Source organism: Mycteria americana, chromosome Z (assembly GCF_035582795.1).
Source record: "Mycteria americana isolate JAX WOST 10 ecotype Jacksonville Zoo and Gardens chromosome Z, USCA_MyAme_1.0, whole genome shotgun sequence".
NCBI classification, from domain to species: domain Eukaryota; kingdom Metazoa; phylum Chordata; class Aves; order Ciconiiformes; family Ciconiidae; genus Mycteria; species Mycteria americana.
Genome location: NC_134396.1, coordinates 52,559,430 through 52,582,777, shown reverse-complemented (window position 1 = coordinate 52,582,777; position 23,348 = coordinate 52,559,430). Strand labels below are relative to the sequence as shown.

General features: G+C 39.7%; 1 protein-coding gene across 5 annotated transcripts in view; it reads right to left on the bottom strand.

Moving 5' to 3' along the window:
• The window catches only part of PAM (peptidylglycine alpha-amidating monooxygenase), a 143,672-nt gene that overhangs the window by 92,707 nt on the left and 27,617 nt on the right, over positions 1-23,348 (bottom strand). Inside the window, exon 1 of one of the 5 annotated variants that reach the window (XM_075488689.1) lies at positions 18,760-18,893. The exons of the other annotated variants lie outside the window; for them this stretch is intronic. The gene's annotated coding sequence lies outside the window, so the exon portion shown is untranslated. Of the gene's footprint in view, positions 1-18,759; positions 18,894-23,348 lie in introns of those variants that run through there. 5 annotated transcript variants of the gene reach the window in all.

Here is a 23,348-nt window from a genome sequence, read left to right as displayed (position 1 = left end):
CTTTTGAAATTAATTGAAGTTTTATACAGCAAAGAAATAGAGGATGAAGAACTGTCATTTATAGTCTGCCTTTCCATTTTGGAGATCAACAGACTCACAACATGCCTTGCAGGTTCCTAACTGCTACAAGGAGCAAGAATCGCAAAGATATCATAAACCCTATTACCCCAAGCCATAAGCAAACCCTGTTCACTGAAAAATAGAGGAAACACTTGAATCGTACTTAGTAGGCAACTCATACATCAATAGCAGTCATGGAAATCAGAAACAAAAGGATGTAAGAAAACAGGTTATAAGATGTGTTTATACAAAGAAAGAACAAGGACATTATTTCCAAGGGAATTAGGCAAAAAAAAAAAAAGTTTATTATCCTCTACTAATTTATGGAATAAATAGAAATTAAAACCAGCCTCAGAATTCTTTTGTGAGCATCAGGAAATGCATGACAAAAACCATAAGAACCAAAAGAAGAAAAAAAAAAAAAAAAAGCACAACTCAAGGTGTCAGAATCACTGTCACCCTAGGCTCTGCCCACAGCTGCCATGCTCAGCGCCTCCAACATGACTGAAAGGGGCAAACTTCAAAGCCTAAGCAGCCCTGATTTTGTCAGATCAACTGCTAGAATAGTTAATTTTCTGAACAGTGAAAACTCAGTCAAACCAGAAGAAAATATGTAAGAAAAAAAGATGCAAAAAGGTTTAACTGCTACTTTGCAATGTGATTTTACCAAGCAGCCTTTGCTTAAGACTTGCTTATCCGCCAAAACAAGTATCTCCCCAGTCACATTTTCTGCCCTTTCGCAAAGTAAATATCACAAATACCACTCCTCAAAACAAGGTGCACTCAGGTGTGAAACAAATCAATACCTCAAAAAGAAGAAAATTTAATACTACATAATCTAAAGACACATGCTGGTATGTTTCAGACCAAAATAAAACTAAAATTCTTGGAAATTCTGGAAACTTAAATCATTTCTGAATTTCTGAATTCTAAGCTAGGATTTTCAAAATGTGATCTACAATTCAAGGTAAGATTTTTAATCATTTTCTCTATCACCATACTGTAAACTATTAGGTATAAACTTGTTTAAGAATGAGGTATTGTACTTCTTTTGATAGAACAGAAATATGTAAGCAAACCACCACACAAAATCCTTTCCTGCTCATATTAATATAAATGTTCTTGCATTACTAAAATATTAGAAGATCTCAAAATTCACTTTTATAACCTGATTTTTCTTGCACATCCACAGACTAGAAAACCCTGTAGTCAAACATCAGGAAAGTTGCATGCCTTTTTGGAAAGTCTAGGAATTAAAGGCTTTTAATTTTTTTTTTCCCCCACCATATTTTAGAATTAAGAATCATCACAATTTGCTAACTCAATAATCATTACTAAATTAATAATAAAATCTATTATAATTGTGAAACATAAGCTCATGAAACTGCTTGAAACACTCCCTATTAAAACAGTAAAATGCAAAACCTCAGTTTCTTCTTATGGGAGTCACAGACATTTTTCAGAAGTCTGAAGACCAGAGAGAGTATGTGTTAGTTCTCTCATTCTGCATTTTAATAGCATCTGAAAAGCATTTTATTAACAATAAATCACCTTGTAATCCTTCTACTTTGACCAAAACAGGTAAAATTCTCTTGTCAAGGAAGATCAACATTTTTCATTGAAAGATGACATCTTAACAAACCGCTATATTCTGAAAAAATAAACAAGTTGAATAGTACTAATTACTTCCTTAAAAGGGAAAACACATGAGAAGCCTCCACTTTCATTTTAATATCCAGATCACTATCAGTAGCACACTGTAATAAGGATAAAGATCCACTGAAGGGCCTTTTGTTTTCCCTTTGTTATGCAAAAATAGAAAATACTAAAGGGAGAATGTTTTACAGAGTCAGGATTAGGCCCCAAAGATAAAGCAAATGAGAGATCATTTAAAATATTTAAGTTCAATTACACATTACATATGAACTATGAATTAAATTCATTGCATGTTCCTTCACTAAGAAGGACTTCAAAATCAGGCTCCCTGAACTTCTTGTGTACAAGTTACATACTCAAACAAGAGCAATGCACCTTTTTTTTTCATTCAAAATGTGTAGAACTTTGTTAACATGGTGTATTGTATTTACGTGGCAAGGTTTTGGTAGCAAGGGGGCTGCAGGGGTGGCTTCTTTAAGAAGACGCCAGAAGCTGCCCCCATGTTGGACAGAGCCAGTTTCAGCCAGCTCCAAGACGGACCTGCTGCTACTCAAAGTTGAGTCCATCAACTTTGGAGCCCTTCAGCAACACTGGTGATGACTCCGTGATAACATGTTTAAGAAAGGGTAAAAAAACACTGCATAGCAGCCGGGAGAGAGGAGTGAGAATACATGAGAGAAACAGCATTGCAGACACCAAGGGCAGTGAAGAAGGAGCGGGAAGAGATGTTCCAGGTGCTGGAGAAGGGATTCCTCTGCAGCCCATGGAGAAGATCATGGTGAAGCAGGTTGTCCCACTGCAGCCCATGGTGAACCACAGTGGAGCAGATATCCACCCTGCAGCCTGTGGAGGACCCCAAGCTGGAACAGGTGGATGTACCCTGAAGAAAGCTGCAGTTCCTGAAGAGCCTGCACTGCACCGGCTTCTGGCAGGAGCTACAGCCCATGAGGGACCCATGCTGGAGCAGTCCATTCCTGAAGGACTGCATCCTTGCAGAAGACCCACTCTGGAGCAGTTCGTGAAGAACTGCAGCCCATGGGAAGGACCCACTCTGGAGAAGGTGATGAAGACTCTATCCCATGGGAGGGACCCCACACTGGAGCAGGGGAAGAGTGTGAGGAAGAAGGAGCAGCACAGAAAGCATTATGAACTGACCGCAACCTCCATTCCCCAGCCCCCTGCACTGCTCAGGGGCATGAGATAGAAGAGTTGGGCATGAAGTTGAGCCTGGGAAGAAGGGAAGGGTGGGGGAGAGGTGGTTGTAGATGTGTTGTTATTTCTCATTATCCTACTCTGTTCAACTGGCAATAAATTAAATTAATTTCCCCAAATTGAGTCTGTTTTGCCCGTGACAGTAGCTGGCAAGTGATGTCCCTGTCCTTATCTTGACCCATGAGTTTTTCATCCTATTTTTTCCCCCATGCCTTGTTGATGGAGGAGGAGTGATAGAGGGGCTTGGTGGGCACTTGGTGGCCAGCCAAGGTCAGCCTACCACATATGGCTATTAGAATGAACTCGTTTAAAATAGACTAACCAAATGCACTAGGGAGTGATTAGGTGAGCAGCTGAACTCACAGAGCACAGACAATAGGAGATGGAGCACAGCCATACTACGCTGTTGATGAGACTGTGGAGCCATGTGAATTGCTCACTGCCATCAAATGGGACGTTCCTCTTCCCTCTTCTTTTCCTATCCCTAGGCCAGTTTTCTTCAGATTAGTGAGTTGAACTGGTTCCCAAAGGTACTGGATGAACATAAGCAGTAGAAAAAAGCAAGAGCAGCATGTAGCTAGGAGTGAGGACAGCAGCAGGGGTGGGAACAACTTCTAATGCTAGTGAGCTTCTAGCTCCACTTGGCCATGCGATTGTAATGCACCTTTATGCATAGTATTCTGCAAATGGTGTTTCCTGGTCCAGTACAACATACTCCTGAGTATGCTGCAGTGATTACTTCCACATTTCCTATTTGCTTAACAGGTGAATAGGACACTGGAATGTCCTATCAATCCAAACACTATCCAAGACATATGTCCCCTCCATACACACCCCATGGAAAGACCCACCTAAATAAATTTTCTTCAAGAGGGGCATACCATTAGACAGATGAGATAAAAGAGAACTATTTTCAATAAAGGAAAGAAAAGTAGGATTACTGTTATTTGGGAATGTACTTTGAAAATAAGTTAACCCTACTAAAAACCAAAAGATATGGGTGCTAGGAAGAAAATAAGAAAACTCCTTGTTATCAGTGAAGTAGAGTTATGTTATGTTACAGTTTTGTTATGAGTGGTCAATCTTCTAGCAGAATATTTTATTTGAGAGAAATGGAGGGGAGAGGGTTGTTGGCATCACACAACCCCTCCCCCACCCCCAAATACACAACATTTTTTTTCCTTGAACTGTATGTGGTAGGACACTTTTAACAGCCATTCCAGATTAAAATCTTGAATATTCTCCCACAGAGCCAGCCTAAGTGATGTAGTTAAACAGAGATTTACAGCATCGTAGCCTCATAAAAATCACAAACAACTTGATTTAAAGAAAATAATTAAACAGGACTTTGTTAGAGTTTATTACAAAACTAATGTTGTAGTCTTTCCTTGCTCCAAATGGCTCAGATAACATCTCTTAATTAAAGAAAAGATAATGAGAAGAGTGGAAGATTAAACTGAATTAGATTCAATGACTTGATTTTTGTGTTAGTTAACAATTGAGCAATATAAGACCCATACTAAAAACAGATAAATGAATTCTCAACTATTATGGTTCTTCATATGGCTAACTTTTTTCTAGTTGAATATTGTATTTTTTCAAAACTTGTATCCCTGAAAGTAAAAGTAATAATTCTGTAGACATCCAAAAAAAATGCTAGAAATCTAGCATCTCTAGAAAGAGATCCAGATTTTCAGTATCACAAAATACAATAATGCTAATACTAAGGTAACTGAACACAATAAAATAGACCAGTATTTCAGCAGAACAAGTCTTAACATTAAATGGGATGTTTAAAAAGTAAAAAGATAAATACAACACAATCGCCTGTGATTACACAGGCACTAGGTTTTTCTATAAAGTGTCTATGTATGTGGAGTATATAGGACATAGATGGATAATCAAGAAGCAGCACAAGTTTCTTTGCTAGAAGTCACGATTACGTATGGGAAAGTAAGAGTAGTTCACAGGAGAAACTGGAAGAAAAAAGAGCACATTGGGAGAAGAAGAGCAAAGGAAAAAAGCAGAAACCAAAACCAATGTAAGAAACAAATGCTAAGAACATACTACGATCTTCTACTTTGTACAAAATGTGCAACCCCATGGCAGAAGTCAGTAGAAGGGACCCCACACTGGAGCAAGTGAATGTGCTCTGAAGGAAGCTGCAGCCCATGGAGAGTCCACACCAGAGCAGGCTCCTGGCAGGAGCTATGGCCTGTGAAGAGCTACTCATGTAGGATCAGGTGTTCTGGCAGGACACACGGCCCTGCGGGGGACCCACACTGGAGCAGTCCTTTCCTGAAGGACTGCACCCCACGGAGAGAGCCCAGATTACACCAGTTCTTGAAGGACTATATCCCACAGGAGGGACCCGACATGGGAGCAGAGGCAAGGGTAGGAGTTCATTGCAATGTTAAACCCTGTGGTCCAAAGGGTCGAGGGGTAGAGATTGTAATGGATATATTTTTAAACTGTTGTAACCTATGATGCGAGTTGCATGTTATAGGAAGTACTATAGCAGGAACCACTTGCTGCTAAGCCAGGTTAGGGGCAAAGGGAGGAGTTCATTGCAGTGTTAAGCCCTATAACCTGGCCCAAAGGGACTGGGGTGAGATTGTAATGGAAATACCTTTAAATTGTTGTAACTCACTATTTGAGTTGTACGTTACAGGAAGTGCTATAGCAGGAACCACGTGAATCAGTGGAGGACGAGCCTCACACAAGGCAGTTCAAGTGCAGCAGTTGAACCTGAACTCGCTCTGGTTCCCAGTAACTCCACAAAACATACCACCTCTCCTGCCCTGAGTGACCACCACAACAGATGGAGCCTGAAGTCATGGAGTAAATGAACTCAATGGACATTTTATGGGCTTTTTACAAGGGTGGTCCATAGACTAAGGAAACAATATCTATGTATATACCAAAGGATAGGAAGGGACGTGTGTGTGGGGTATGGATAATGAGGATGTATCAGATAGTGTAGGACCTTAGCATGATATAAACAGTATGGAATAAGGGGTGGAGTTTGTACTGGTTTTGGCTGGGACAGCGTTAATTTTCTTCATAGAAGCTTGTATAGGGCTATGTTTTGGATTTGTAACTAAAACAGTGCTGAAAACACTGGGATGTTTTAGCTATTGCTGAGCAGTGCTTACCCAGTGTCAAGGCCTTCCTGCTTCTCATGCTGCCCCACCAGTGAGCAGGTGGGACAGGACACAGCCAGGACAGCTGATCCCAACTGACCAAAGGGATATCCCATACCACATGAAGGAGGACTGGGGGGATGTTCAGAGCGATGGCATTTTGTAACCATTACGTGTGACGGAGCCCTGCTTTCCTGGAGATGGCTGAATGCCTGCCTGCTGATGGGAAGCAGTGAATGAATTCCTTATTCTGCTTTGCTTGCGCGCACAGCTTTTGCTTTACCTATTAAACTGTCTTTATCTTAACCCATGAGTTTTCTCACTTTTACCCTTATGATTGTCTTCCCCATCCCACTGGGGGGTGGTGAGAGAGGGGCTGGGTGGCGCTGAGGTGCCCACCAGCATTAAATCACAATTAGTTTTATTATATTTACTGTCTCTGTAACGCAAAACAAGCCAAAAGAGAAACAAGCATGAAGGGGGAAACAAATAATCTGGATTAGTATCTGAACTACTGTGGACATTTTACTCCCCGCTACATCCTCCAGCTCCAGGCTCTTGATAAAATTTCCTTGTAGAAATGTGGCTTACCCTGGTTTCTGGAGTATGAAGGGGGATTCTAGGACATGTCTGTAAAGCACTTCCAATTCACTAAAGCTTGTTCATTTCCAGAGTAGAGTGAATCAAGTGTTCTTACCTGGAAAATGTCATTCACCTATACACCAGTAGGACTAGAAAGATGATACATGAAAAATAATAGGATTTCCCCCCCTCCCAGACATCTGATTTTTAGACTCAATCCCCAAATAACTGGCATTACTGCCAAAAACATAATACTTTTAGGGGAAAAGGATATGGAACTGGATCTATGAAGAGTTGGGGAAAAAAGCTTACTCTTTCTGGATACTGGAAATTAAAAATAAAAAATTAAAATGTATTTACATAGTTGTTTTCAAAATTTAGGTTGTTCAAATGATGTTTAACATCCTTTCCCACAAACTGCAGGGGCAGAAAACCCTTTAAATCCAAGACTTTCCAGTAACTGTATTGTCTATCTTGGCTCATGCAACAGCAATGTTTGACTTATGAGGAAGGACATCATTACTTCACGTTTCTTTTACTTCCTTTACTTGTTCAAACAAAAGTATGTATGAGTAACAGGGAAAATGTGTGTAAAATCTACAGTGCTTTCTTCCTCAGCATAATAAAACCAACTATTTAAACAATTAGTTACCACATACTTGTGAGATCAATGGCATATGCAATTTTAAAAGCTTACTGACATACCGGTTACTCCCGTTTGTCAGTAACATTAGGTTTTATTCATTCTGAAAATCTTGGCTAGCATTAAAAAACAAAACAAACAAAAAACCAAACCAAAACCCAACAGAATCACAGAATCACAGAATCGTATAGGTTGGAAAACACCTTTAAGATCATGGAGTCCAACCATAAACCTAACACTGCCAAGACCACCACTACACCATGTCTCTAAGCACCTCATCCAAACGTCCTTTAAATACCTCCAGGGATGGCGACTCAACCACTTCCCTGGGCAGCCTGTTCCAATGCTTGATAACCCTTTCAGTGAAGGAAAATTTCCTAATATCCAGTCTAAACCTCCCTTGGCGCAACTTGAGGCCATTTCCTCTTGTCCTGTCACTTGCTACTTGGGAAAAGAGACCGACCCCCACCTCTCTACAACCTCTTTTCAGGTAGTTGTAGAGAGCAATAAGGTCTCCCCTCAGCCTCCTTTTCTCCAGGTTAAACAGTCCCAGCTCCCTCAGCCGCTCCTCATAAGACTTCTCTCCACACCCTTCACCAGCTTCATTGCCCTTCTCTGGACACACTCCAGCACCTCAATGTCTTTCTTGTAGTGAGGGGCCCAAAACTGAACACAGTATTCGAGGTGCAGCCTCACCAGTGCCGAGTACAGGCGAGCAATCACTTCCCTAGTACTGCTGGCCACACTATTTCCATCCAAGCCAGGATGCCATTGGCCTTCTTGGCCACCTGAGCACACTGCTGGCTCATATTCAGGCAGCTGTTGACTGACACCCCCAGGTCCTTCTCTGCCAGGCAGCTTTCCAGCCACTCTTCCCCAAGCCTGTAGCGTTGCATGGGGTTGCTGTGGCCCAAGTGCAGGACCTGGCACTTGGCCTTGTTAAACCTCATACAATTGACCTCGGCCCATCGATCCAGCCTGTCCACGTCCCTCTGCAGAGCCTGCCTACCCTCCAGCAGATCAACACTCCCACACAACTTGGTGTCATCTGCAAACTTACTGAGGGCGCACTCAATCCCCTCATCCAGATCATCAATAAAGATGTTAAACAGAACTGGCCCCAACACAGAGCCCTGGGGAACACCACTTGTGACCAGCTGCCAACCGGAGTAAACTCCATTCACCACCACTCTTTGGGCCCGGCCAGCCAGCCAGTTCTTTACCCAGCGAAGAGTACACCCGTCCAAGCCATGAACAGCCAGTTTCTCCAGGAGAATGCTTTGGGAAACCGTGTCAAAGGCTTTACTGTAGTCTAGATAGACAACATCCACAGCCTTTCCCTCATCCACTAGGCGGGTCACCTTGTCATAGAAGGATATCAGGTTGGTCAAGCAGGACCTGCCTTTCCTGAACCCATGCTGGCTGGGCTTGATCCCTTGGTTATTCTCTACATGCCGTGTGATAGCACTCAGGATGATCTGCTCCATCAGCTTCCCCGGTACCAAGGTCAGGCTGACAGGCCTGTAGTTCCCCGGGTCCTCCTTCCGGCCCTTCTTGTAGATGGGCGTCACATTCGCTAATCTCCAGTCAGCAGGGACCTCCCCAGTTAGCCAGGACTGCTGGTAAATGATGCAAAGGGGCTTGGTGAGCTCTTCTGCCAGCTCCTTCAGCACTCTTGGGTGGATCTCATCAGGCCCCGTAGACTTGTGAGTGTCTAAGTGGTGCAGCAGGTCACTCACCATTTCCCCCTGGATTATGGGGGCTCGATTCTGGTCCCCATCCCTATCTTCCAACTCCAGGCGCTGGGTACCCAGAGAACAGTCGGCCCTGCTATTAAAGACTGAGGCAAAGAAGGCATTAAGTACCTCAGCCTTTTCCTCATCCTTGGTCACTGTGTTCCCTCCCCCATCTACCTAGGGGCTGGAGATTCTCCTTAGCTCTCCTTTTGCTGCTAATGTATTTGAAGAAGTGTTTTTTGTTGTCTTTTATAGCAGCAGCCAGACTGAGCTCTAGCTCAGCTCAGCTCTAGCTCTAGCTCAGCTTCAGACTGAGCTCTAGCTCAACAAAAACCAGAAAAAAACCAAAAAACAACTTATAGTTAGAACTTTTGCCAACAGCCATAGGTGATAACACATTTTTTCTCATTCAAAGTCTGTTCAGTAATTTCAAAGATTACAAGTTACCTCAATTTTAGGTTACCTCAACTAAAGCCAATTCATTACTGTTAGCAAAAATTGCAGCATGCCATTTAAAAGCAGACCTATCCTTCAACGAAATGAACAGGATCAGGTACCTTTGAACTCAAGAGAAGGAACAAGAGACTACTACTGAAATAAATCTTTCATGCTACAGGAGGAGGTCCTTACAAGTGCCAAAATTGAAGATATACTCTGTCTTTTAAAGATCTGACCTCTATTAGACAGATAAACTGTGGAAGAAAATGAAAACTGTACTAGTTTCCTTATTGCAAAAATAAAGAAACCATTTTTATAACAAATCTGTTGATACACACACATTTATTCAGTTAAATTATGAACCATAAAAAAATTATCATGACTATCTACTTTCAATTCCTCATAGATAAATGTTAAGAAACAAGATCTTGCTGTGACACACAACTGCACACATTTGAGACTACAGAAGTGCAGTAAGCAGGGGGAACAAATCCACACACATAACTATACTGTGCACTCCTGTTCAACAACATTCAAGACTAACATAATTTCATATATACTTACAATTCAGCTTTAATATATATACACACACACACAAGTTCATAGCACTAATAAAAACAATAAAACAACAGTAAAGCTTTACTAAGTTTCACTGCACACAAAAGTTCTTTAGGACTGGATAGAATCTGATCTCATTTCGTTTGCTCAATTCAGTTTTGGTGTTCATAACATAATTTAGAGCCACATACAACACACATACATCGTGTGTGGCTGCTAGGTCAAGTCAGAAAGATCTGCAAAATCATCTGTTCTCATCCCCAGCACAGCAGTACACTTCACCCACTCACCTTTGTATTGAACTTAGCAATAGCATTCACTGAGTCTACTTTTTTATCATGAGTTATCAAATTTGAGTAGGCACCTGCATGCTTTGTAACAGATGCACTGGATCCCAAAGGCATCTTTTCAGGCAAATATCTCCTACATCTTAGTTGGAAATCACATATATATATTTTTTCAGTTTATTTGCAATCTTTTTTTTTTTTTTTTAAGTTTACGTCTGCTAAGGCTTTTTTGTGTTTTAAAGAGAATCTTGCACAGAATGTATGAGAACCATAATACAAGAAGCAACAGCAATAGCTTTGCTTTGTACTGGTTTATTTCTATTTTCCACAGAACTCTGACAGACATGGATATGAAACTGGCCATCACACTGCCCTTCCTATACCACTCTACAAAATTCTCAAGCTTTATGTTCTCCAATTCCTGCATGATAGCCATGATTTAAGAATGAGGAAGAATCTTAATCTACTCTAATAAAAAGAAAACTAAGGAGAAGACAGCTTTCAACAAATTAGTTGCAAAATATTTCTGGAATACATAGTTCGGACAGAACCTAAGAATTCTGGTTTAATTCCTTCTGAACCTGTATATCAGAAAGCAAAAAATTTAAGCTTTGCCTTTTACTACAGAATTTCCCTTGCTAAGATCTGCAGACACCTGGCAAGAGAAACTGGAACATGCTGGGACACAATCAGGATTTCTTAGCTGTCAAAGTACAACCACTGCTTACTGAAAATTAAAATAAATTAAGATGTACTAGAAATCTCCCTTAGGAAACAGCAAAATTGGTTACTTCTCCTAGCCGGAGTACATGTGAATCCCATTGACCTCTGGACTCTCAAATTCTACTACAGGGATGGAAATGGAAGAAAATTCAAGAGCTGTAGTGAAATCTCTTCAGTTTTAAAGAAAGGACTCAATTTTTTGGCTCAGTATTTGTCTCATCGTTTATGACCACTCTTACAGACCCTATATTGGTGTTGCAAGTGATTTCTCCCCACCTTCAATACAAGAGTGGTAAATATGTAAGTAGGTATTCAAATGCAAAGTGGAATAAATTTTTGGGGAAAAAAAACAAAACCCTGCTAATTATTTTATGTATTTTGCATTGTTTGCCTTTTTCTTCAGAACACAATCTCTCTCCTGTCCTATTCCATCTGATTATTTTGATTCTCTGAAAAGGCAGAAATTAAAAAGGCTGGTTTTATCAGTGACTTGTCATGTCAAAACAGTCTTTCGTTAAGCACCACGTAACGGATTTATGCCAGTACACTGCTCTGAATTGCGTTTGTTAAGTAACAGCTCCTATGGAAGCAGCAAGTGAGCCAGAAAGGACTCCAAAACACAGAATTTATCAGGAATCAATTCACTACTGGAATGGGGGATAGGATGGTTTGACAGACGATGGCAACAAATTAAACATTGCAGGAAGCAAGCCTTTAAACACCTTTCAAAGATCATTTTAACTATAGGCCAGATCTTGAACAAAACACCTATGACTTTTTACCTAATATCATTCTATTTAGACATTTCATTTTACAGAACACAGTTAAGAATAGCCTAGACAATACAGCTTGCACTCAAGTACAGAAGATAATATTATGCTTGGGTATTTGGTTTTTTTCATTTTTGCAGCATTATTCTCTAAAATCCAGCATAAAGCTTTTAAGGCTACATAACACCAAAGAATTTCATATTCTGTTGTCCCACATAAACATGACAAAAAAGTAGGAGATAAAAGATGTAACCTACCTCTGTTAAATCCAACATAACACAAACAACTGTGCAATATTCAATCCCACTTGGAAAAGTAAAGCACACATATTATGAAGCACTGAAACAGCAAATAAAGCTAAGAAAAACATGATACTACACTGCCGAGTCACAAAATCATTCCTAAGGAATACCAAAGATGAAGAATATGAAATAAAATCCTAATTCTTTTGGTACCTCTGTATATATATGGATATTTCATCAGGTATATCTAAGACTAATTCACAAGTGTTACTAAATTCTACTCCTAGTGCTTCCATGATACGAGGAAGTAGCTAACTCACTACACAGACTGGGAACTGAAGCACAAATTCATGCAAGGCATCTTGTGACCAAGCCAAGAGCTAAAATCAAGTCCATCCGTACCACAGCACTGTTCACAACAAATCATCCCACCGGTTCTTATAAAGTCACGCTGTCCTCAGTAAAACTCACCAGAGCTAGTACACGCCACAATTAAATGGGACACTTCTAAAAGCTTATATTGGAGTCAAGAGTGACAGGTACAGCATTTTCCTATTACAATATCACATTTTAATTACAGACAAACAGAAATACAATACTACCATTCATAATTTTTACATGGTAACTTTTATTACTGGTGAGCTACTGTAACCAACAAGTTAAATAAAATGCACACTGCATACTTAATTCCTTGAAAGAGCATAGATTTATAAAACCTCATTAGATCTCATGACTAGAATTGCTTTACAATTTCATTTTTTTTAGGTTGATGAACTGAAAAAACAAAGACAGTTTTGCATCAAATCAAAATCCAGTTTTTCCCAAACAAAAGAAATTGCCAAATACCACTTTCTCGGGACGAAAAAAGCAGGTTCACCTTCCTTTACTGCCCCAAGTATGGTGACCTTACATCTCTCATCTCCCAGGGTACATAATTTTCTATTTGACACAAACGTACATTAAACCAGTCAGCCTTCCTTCCGAGATTTCCTGAAATCACAAGTTAGGGACTAAATGTCTTTCTCCCTTTTTGTCTGTTACAGAACTGATGGCATGCTTAGCTGTTTGGGTTCCCCCGTTTTTCTTTGAGGATGCTTTGAGGATGGCAGATGACATTCAGACAAAAGAGGGAACTGAATCAGCCTTCCACCTCCTTTGTGAGCCTAGTGCTCCTTAAGAAACTGGCCAATTTGGAAGAGGGAACAGCTACCATTATTACCAGGTTTGCAAATCTGCACTGATACACCTTCGTACTCAGCCAAACCGATGAATTGTTTCACTATTATTTAGTAAATTCAGCTGGGGGGGGGGGGGCATAAAAAAGCACCCCACCCTGCTCTGGTCATTCATTAAACAGTTATCACATCGAAAACGTCTGAAGCAGCAATTACTCTGAGGTGGCAGTCAGGCCAATCTCAGAGTTGTAAGCCAGGGAACACCTGAGGTATCCCTGTTTCCAGGTAGGGTCCTTCCAAGTAGGAAAGGCAGGGATGGTGTACTACTAAATAGAGTACTTCACAACTCTTCAGATCTAGGTTAGAGTACTCTAGGGGAACCTCAAGGAAACTTTGTACTGTCACTTTCCTACTAGAACACCCACTTTAAACACCAAGTCACTGCAATACTGAAGTTCTACGCTACTTTTCGGAAGAACTTGCTCCTTTCCTGCCCTTCAAATTCATGTGTCACTTCCCTAAGGGGATTTCTGAAAGAAAGCGCTACAGAATAAACTACAACCCTCTTTTCATGGATGTCTTTACAGGTAAAGCAAAAGCCCTCAAAGCCTTCAAGTTATGTTAGATTTTTAATTAAAAAAAACCCCAAAAGACTAAAAGTAGTACAGTGATTGTAACAGTACTGTTTTCATTGTAGCAATCTGATCCCTCTTCACTAGCCCATCAGCAGTATTTCTCTGCAGCTGAAGCATTTAAGGAACAAGAGTGACTGATCCGCTGTGCTCCTCAGGCACTAAAGCTTCTTTCAGGTGTTGTAAAGACACAAACTGTTGGTAAGAGACTCCTTACATACTATCAAGTAAAAAGATTCATCAGCCTAATTCTACCACACAACTCTATAAACAAAACAAACAAACAAACAAAAAAGAAATAAGGTACTGGACTTGCTCAATAAATAATGGAAGCCAAACACGGAAATCTTGCAGAGAAGTCCAAGACTGTTTCGTTCCTGGTTAGTTATGAACTTAAAGCTCCCTTCTGACTCCCACTCTTTTCCATTCTAAATCACTTACAGATTTACATTCATAAAAATGAAAATCAAATTCATTCCCAGTATAAACTGTACAGCTTTCACTGAAGTCAACATAATTTATTTTCAGCCAAGATTCTTGCAGCACCTCCAACTGAAATCCTTTTACCTTGATATTAATTCTAGTGCACTGAAAAGAATAGCGCTGGTTATTAAAAAAAAATAGGGGGGAGAAGAAAAAAGACAAATCCCTCACCTACAACCTCTCTGAGGTAATACATGATGGAACTGCAGGAACAGCAGTACTTAACTGAATCATAAATTAATGCCTCTGCTAGAGGCACAGCATTGCTTCTATTCTGACATTAAATAGTCAAAAGATTGAGAGCAGGAAGGCAAAATAATCATGTGACTTCATAATTTTGACTTTTATTCAGGAAAAAAACCCAAAACGAACAATACTGCAACTTGGGGGGTATGGAAGAGGAGGTTTGAAAACCAAACACAAACAAAAACTATACAAGCCCAAAATGAAATCCTAAAAAAAACAACCAACAAAAAAAAAAAACCCCACCCAAAAAAAAAAAAAAATCAGTGAAGTCCTACTTTCCCCTCGTGCAGAACAAGCTAAATACTGTCAAGGGATTCTTTTGCTTTTTAAAAAATTATCCAGAATTAGGTGTTGTAGATAAATACAGCAGACACAAAACGGCCAGTTCAGGATAACACAAGTTCTACAGAATGCTAAAATGTTTTCCTTAGTACACTACTATTTTTGTTGTACATTTGCCTTTACATTTTTTTCCTCCTAAAGAACGATCACCTAAGCCACCCATCAACGCAAAATAATCATCACAATATTCCCAGGATATCACAATATCCTCAAGACCAGAAAGCAGTATTTTTAGAACAGGAGAATATAATTTTGGAAATAAATGCACTAGTGGAATGAAACAGGTTACCAGTCAATATGGACTGGAAGTATTTATAAAAACCCTAGAACTTTAGGAATCCATTCAGCGGAATACCACTTCTAACTACCAGTTCTGCCTGTTTTATTATTTTGTTACACACATTTAGACAAACACGTACACATGATTCCATACAAAAGAAAGGCACTCAAAAGAAAGCCAATTAAAAGAATTTTACACAGACTGTTCTTCATTTTCATACAGCTACAGAGTGGAAATTCTACGTCTCAGGGGCACAGTAGAAGGGAGATTTTTTTGAATAATGCAAAAAAAATACACACAAGTGTTGCATATGGATTTTTCTACATTTGTAGCCCTCCTGATTAAAGGATCCAATCTTACAGAATTATGTGAGTGCTTATCTCTAAGTAACTGCATTTATTTTGACAAGATTAAAAATATTGCATACATCCTGTCAGCAAATCTCAGCAAGATTAGAGCACAATTTTTCTCCTGTTGACTAAAATTTAAGCCACATGGCCTTCATCTCCCCATTCCATATACAGATGTTCAAATAATGTCCTAAAAGACAGGAGGCAATTGAATAAACATCACTGATTGATTCTGAAAGACTGCACATTTCCGCCATTACAATTAATTTATGTGGGAAAAAAGGCAGAAGCTCCATGCTTTAAAGATATAACTATGCAAAATAACTTAAAACTTTGTGTTGGGGGAAAATCTGGCCAGACCACGCAGGCCAAGAAAGGCAAGGCAGTCACAGCTCCATGTCCCCACATCCAACCATAGTGAGGTTAAGCATGTATTCTCACTAAGACATGCACGTAAAGCTCACGTATATACCACACATGTAATTATACACATGGCCAGCCACACAGATCAGACAGACAGACACACACAAAGAGCACCAACAGCCTCATCCTGCTCCCCTGCGGCTGAGCAGGATCTAGGTCCACTGACAAGAAGGTTCACTACAGTCAGTGTGGGTCCCTCCAGCAGCTGGGCTCAGACTCTTGGTCTGCCCAATAGCTGGTCCCTGGATCCCAGTCTCCCCAGTTGCTGGCACCTGGACATACGAGCCCACAAGGCCACAGGCGCACTCCCGTTGCTGGCACAGTCTCACTCATGCACACACAGACACACAGAGCTGGCTAAGACTCCCCTGGTCCCCCAGCAGCCAACCCCCTGTGGTCTCACCCACAGAGACCCACAACAGCAGGTCTCACCCCTAGAGACACTCAGACCTGCAGTCTGTCTGGCAGCTGGCTGGCACCCTCCTGGTCCCCTCACTAGCCAGCTCATCCCATGGTCTTCTCCTTAGAGAGATGCACACACATCTGGCTCCACTTCACTTACTCACCAGCTAAGCTGGTTTTACCTTTGTTCACCATCATACCCCAACTTGCACACCCATACTTGCTCCAGTTGCTGCTGCCAGGGACACACAGGCCCCGATGACCCAAGGTCCCACTTCAGTTACTGGCACTTAAATCCACTCTGGTCTCTCCAGCCACTGCACCATTGACACATGGTCCCTCCAACCCGTGGTGTGACCCTAGCAGTTGCACTTGGATCTCATGCACGCATGTGCACACAGAACAGATCCTTCACCGGGGAAAAAGTTAGAAAGGAATTTAACAAGTAGACAGGGCAGACTGCACTGACCAGGCACAGGGCATGGCCAGACAAGCATACTGACCAGCACACTATTTGCACATGACTGGCCCTTTTTTAACCCCTCACTCCTCTATTCTCCCCACCCTTGTTCATCCTCAAATGACCCCACTCCATTCCTTTTCCCACCTTTGGTTCCTTCCCTACACAACCCATAATTAGCCTTGTGCAAACCCAAAATGCTTGCATCTCATGATGTGTCCCACAGCCCTGGGTAGCAACTGCCCTCAGTCTGAAAGGTGCTCCCATGTTGATTCATCTTGATTGGTTTCTGGCTGGACAGCCCTGGGAGGGTCCCCAGACAGGGCATAAACCCTCCTTTGAGTCCCTAATTTGGGGTACCCCCCACTGCCTACCTTTGTGCTCTTGTGCTCTTCTGAGGTTGCGGAGACCAGGCCTTTGATATGCTAATGGCTCCTGTGAAGGGCCTGGGCACAGTCAGAGCAGGATGTTATTGGGTTCCTCCATCTACCATTGACTCTGCTCCTTCGTGAGTGTGCAGACCAGCTTTTATCACATAACCTAACACTTCACATTTTAATCAAACAGATAGAAAATAAATATTAATGTTCATCTTGCTGCAGTGGTCTTCTACCCTGCCCTTGCTTGAAAGACTTTTGGGCAGGGAGGTGGGGGTGGGGTGTCATCATTTAAGAGCAGCACACTCCTAATGCCAGATCTTGAACTGAATTCCTGTCTTCAAACAAGGTCAAAAATTTCCCTAAGATTTCTATCTGAATAGTGTCTTTCCTAAATTTTAGGGAAAGCATTCCGAAACTGTTCATTTAATCAACTAAATCAATTAACTAAAATCTCCTGTGCCAACCGGCTCTTCTATTACACAGTTGCATTTGAACAGAGAGATTTTAAAAACCATGAAACTCCACCACAATTTTAGGGTATGGTTCCACTTCATGGCTAAGCTAATAAAGCGGGGTGTACTCAGAGCCCATGCTCTACGGGGCAGCTGAATCCTATCTTCTCTACTGTGACAGATTTTGTGAGTCCATAGCTTCAAGTGGAGTAGGTTCACCTCACTAATTTGGTGGAAAAGCCATTTGTTTTGTTACAAATGAGGTTTCTGTCACATCAGCCAGCTTAATGAACTCACCCTATGACTGCTGTAGGGAGAGAAGAGCAGCAGGAGAGTGAGGCCAAGGAAAGCAAGAGCAAGACTACTCTTTTCAGCAGTAGCCAGACTTTGAATTAACATCATCAAAATTTATTAGCGTTATTTGCATTAGCTCACATAATCTTGTTCTCTTGTTATATAATAGAAACAGAAAGGGTTCTCAATTTACCCTGTTCAAGCCTTTTTTTTCTTCTTTAATAACTTCTCCTTCAGTCCTTTTTTAAGGTAATTACCTCCAACTCTTAATTCTCAATATCCTTTTGAAACTCCCTCTAATCCTCTAATGTCCTTCTGTAGGACCAGTATTACAGACTTGAAAAAACCATCCTTCTTTTTTTAAAGTAGTCTTTATCCTTTCCCTCAGTCCTCCCATAATCCCGCTTGCTTTCTGCTCAGAATGGAGAAAACATGCCAATGATTAACGACACCACTGTAACAGAAGATCTCAAGTACCTCTACAATTATTACCATACAAATAGAGTACACCCAAATATGCACCCCTATAAATGACCTAACAGGGTTATAATGGAAGAACAAACAGAAGTCCTATTTCTGTAACAAATTGTTGGAATGTGAAACCTGAACATAGAGTCAAAAGCCCTGGGGGGGTGGGGGGGGGGGGGGGGGCGGGGACGACCAACCTATAAATGAAAAAAGAGGAAACTCTCAACCCCAAACTACTGCTATGTGATTAGACAGGAAGTGTCATTAAAGAAACAGTTGAGCCTTGGACAATCACTTTTCCCTTGCTACATGTGTTACTTACTGGATGGTTGTGTGTAACGTGCCAAAGTAAAATTATTTCTTACAACTGCTCCCCCAAAACAATACTGAATAGTTTTCACTGGGTACAGAATTTCATTTTTCCTACTATGCCAGGATACAAAGCAGGAAGAACTCCTGAAGAGAAGATTTGGGGGGAAAAAAAAAAAAAAAAAAAAAAAATCAGGCTTCCTCTCCCATACAGGAACTTGCCAGGTATTTGCCACTAGCTGAACACAGCTTACTGTTCCTTGCTTTTTTAAAGTCACTTAAACAACTGCTCAGGATATAATTATGCAAAATTAAAATGAACCAGAACTGAAACTTAATGTCCATCTATGTACGCAAGCCATCAGCACGCTGTCAATGTGATCTGCGGTCGGATCATTAGCCTTTACAGTAGCATTCTTCAACAAATTATCTCCAATGGCCAAAATGACTTTTTTTTTTTTTTAAATAAAAAACACACCTTTGTTTCCCTTCAGTGATAACTACATAACACTCTTTGCATCCACAAAATAACACAATCAAAGCAGTTTAAAAGCAAATTTAGGAAGTAACAATCAATAGCTAACTATCATTTGAACAACTTTAATATAATTTGTTGTATGCTGCTTTTAATTGGGACCATAGTTAAAAGCAAATGCACATGCTTGAGAGAAAATACAATCACAAAAAAGGTAATTAATACAATGGTGTCTTTTGGGACAAGAAATACAGTCCTAAAGTTTATTAAAATGTCATTGCCACTAGCACATACTACAAAAAAAACCCAACAAAACAGTTGAAGTTACTAATTGTATTTCAGGGGTTAAATACGCTACAACAGTAATTATTAATATCCAGATTCAATAGGGTAGAATTATAAATTCCATTTATATCTGAGTAAGATATTTTGAATTAGTAACTCATTTTAACTTTCCAAAATGTTGTTATAGTCAACTTCTACTTGTGGCTGGAACAGGGTCCATTTACCTTTAAATACAGCAGGTATTTAATGTTAGAGAGTAACTGTACTGGCAAAGATTAAGTATTTATGTTTGTATGTAAAGTTTTTATTTCTTTTTGCACATTTAAACTGCTTATTCAAGAAAAACAAACAGGTTACATTTTCTCCTATAAAACATTGTATTAATTTTTACCTTGAAAGTGACAATTACACTGATTTACGATGAATTTAGAATATGATTTTGTTTTGAAGAATGACTTTCCTTTTTTCAAAGCATTTGGTTTGTTCTTTCGTATATATGATAACTTAACTTGCAAATCACCTCTGTATGTACAGGTTCACTTTGGCCCACTGAAAAACATGCCAAAAAGTACACAGAAAATTGTTTAATAAAAACAATTTACAAATACATGAAAACCATACACCTGTATACACAGTCTGCTCCACTTACATGTACTCCAGATATGGATTTTTTTCTCCTAATTGAAATCTTCACTTGTCTTCTAAAACAGTTTCTGGCTTAAAAATAGTAGTCCTAATATTTGGGACCATAATCTTGTTTGCATTTGAGCCCACCATCAACGTTCTCAACTCGATAAGAAGCTACATGAGACAACCAACATACATACGCAACTTGAAATATGTTTCCTTATTCACATAATATGGAACTGCTCAAATGGAATTCAATACAAAAACAACAAAATCCTCAGAATCAGCTCTTTCTCCAGAGCTTTCAGGAGGGGAAATCATGAGTGGATCTTTAGTGTTAAATTCTTCTGCACAATTATATAAAACTTTTGACATTTAACCATAGCAGTTTCAAAGTTCTGACTACAGAACCCTCAGGGTTGGTGGGGTTTTTTTCCAAAATCTCGGAAAGCAACTTTAAAATAATTCAAATTTGAATAGTTAAGGAGAGTTAATACAGTTAAATATGCTATTCCTGAACATTTTATGCATCTGTTTGTCCTTACTTGCTAGGTAACCTTCTAGATTAAAACAGAAAAGATGCACAATACCTAAAGCCATGAAATAAACGAGCACACTGTGTCCAATACGAGACTGCATTTAGTACATAAACAGACTTTTTTTAAGTATCAAACATGAAAGTTAATAGATATCAGCATTGGAAGGGGAGTTGGCTTCTTCAGTTTACCTAAAATATTCTTCTTCTCTATATTAATATCCAAACTAATAGCTAGGCAGTCAAGTACAGAAAAAATAGCACATATATCTTTGTACTAGGAAGCAAAAAATCCTTGGTCTACATGGACTTAAAAATATCCATGAAAAAACATAATATTGTCACTAGACGGTTTTCCTCATTCTTCTAATGCAACACATCTATTGTTATTAATAGTATTTCTACATCTCATCTTGTGTGTAGCATTAGACTGGCTAAATGTCTTATTAGTCAGTGCATACTAAGCACTTTGCTTAAGAAATTTCAATATAGGACTCCATTCCCAAAAAATAATTAGTGTCTAAATAAACCAATGGAGGTATGATCAGAAAAGATAAAACAAAATAGGCAGAGGGAAAGGAAAATTATCTGCATACTGTATACTTAATAGGGGGAGAGAGGGGTAAATTGGTGGGCTTGTACCAAACATAACCATCTCAATGTAACAATGCAACACCAAACTCCCTTTTACAAATTTGTTTCCATTTACACTAATAGTTCTTTCCCCATCCTCCACCCCATCCCAAAATTATTCTACTTTTAAGTATTAAATACATAGACTGTTTTATAAGTTTGACCCCATAGAGTTTTCAGGGTGGAGAAATCAAAATACAATAAACCCAGAATGAAGTTACAAGGCATTAAAAGACTACTTAAAAAAGGGTATTTATTCTGCAGCTTAGCTCCTGCAGGGTTGAGGTTTTTTGTTTTCTTTTGGGGTGTTTTTTTGTTGTTTTTTGGTAAAAGACAGAATCAGACACTTTACATACTGGGCATGGCCATTTGCAACCACAGTAATCTAAACCAATGCAGAAAGTGGACTGTGAGAAGGAAAAAAATTCCAACTGTGAAACCAAACAGTTAACAGCTTAGCATCTCAGGCTTACAAATAAACTTAGCTTGCACGGCCAAAATGTGCAGGAGTCCTCTGAGTTTGTCACAAAATCAGTTCCTTCAGTGTTTTATTATGTTTTTCCACTATTCAAGATAAATAACGGAAACTCTGCTTTCCTAAAGGTAACAGTAGATTTCAATAAGAATTCACATTTCCTTACACAAACAAAATTGCATGCAGAATAGTTGCATGAGAGTATGTTCATCCACTGTTCTACTATCCACATAAAGAAGACAAGAAAAAAGAAAAGGTAATGTGCATTGGGGGTTAATTTTTTGTTGTTGTTTTGTTTTAATAAAAAAAAGCTTGAACATTTTTCTCTGAGGTAATGCTCCCATTACATAATTTGTGTTCTCTTCTTACGATTTAAAAAAAAGCTCTGGGAATTTTGGGTAAAAATTCCTCTAATTACTTAATAAACCATTTTTTAACTTCAGGAATTTTTAGTTTGCCTTCTTTTCATATTGGAGATTAGCTAGACTTTGCCAAGTTTAAATTACACAAGCTATGCAATTGGTTCAGCTAAAACACACTTTATGCATTTAGTGAACAATGCAACAGAGATAAAAAAAGCAACGCTGACACCTCACAGTGTAAGGATACATAAAAATTATTAAATATGAAGCAAAAGCCACTTACCTTCCAGTCTCATTAATTCCTAAAATGACACTAGATAATAGAACAAATGGAGAGATGCTTATGATCTTTAGCAAGGGCTGAATCATCTTCATGTAGATGCTGTGACTAGCCCCTGTATGCATACTGACATCATCAGTAAAGACTTGGAGGCAGAGGATACTATGGTAACCATGCAATGTGCTGAGAGAGAGAAGCTTTTAATTGCTTTAACAACTTCCTGAGGCTTGTGCTACTGGGCTTCCATTTGTTCAGAAGGAAATGAATGTTGTCACAGAGGCAATGAGTGTGACACTGTGCAGAAAAAAAACCCACTGAATCCTGCATCTATTAATTGTGATGTGACTTTTTAAATGACAAGTGTCATAGCCTGAATCCATTACTGAAATTTTCTGACATCTGCAAGCTCTGCCAGGAGTAGCAGGTCAAGAAGTAATACTGTCAGGTAGCAATTTTATAAGCATTTGTATTTTGTTTTCTCTATTTGCACACATTGATACCACCAAATTGAGATGTTCTCCTCTTCAAGTCACACCATAGTTTTAAGCATAGGGTGTTCTGTACCGGAGGGACAAAGACCGGTCACCACAGAACCTGAAATCCTAATGCTAAGGCTCAGGTACAATACAAACTGACATGCTGTAAAATGAGGTATTTATCCTAGTATCATATCTCTCAACCTCCATGACTATCTGCCAATATATCACTTATGAAGGACAAAGCTCAAGTAAATATTACCAGAGGTGACATGACACGGCCAACGGATAGCTGAATAAGAAGTTTTGGCTAAGCTTTCCAGAAAACTGCAGTATTATCTCTTCATTTTGCATACAAATAGCTCAGCTGGGGTTTATTTGGTTTTTCAAAACTAAAGAATAACCACATGACTAACGACCCAATCATGACACAAAACCGAACCAAAAATCAAAC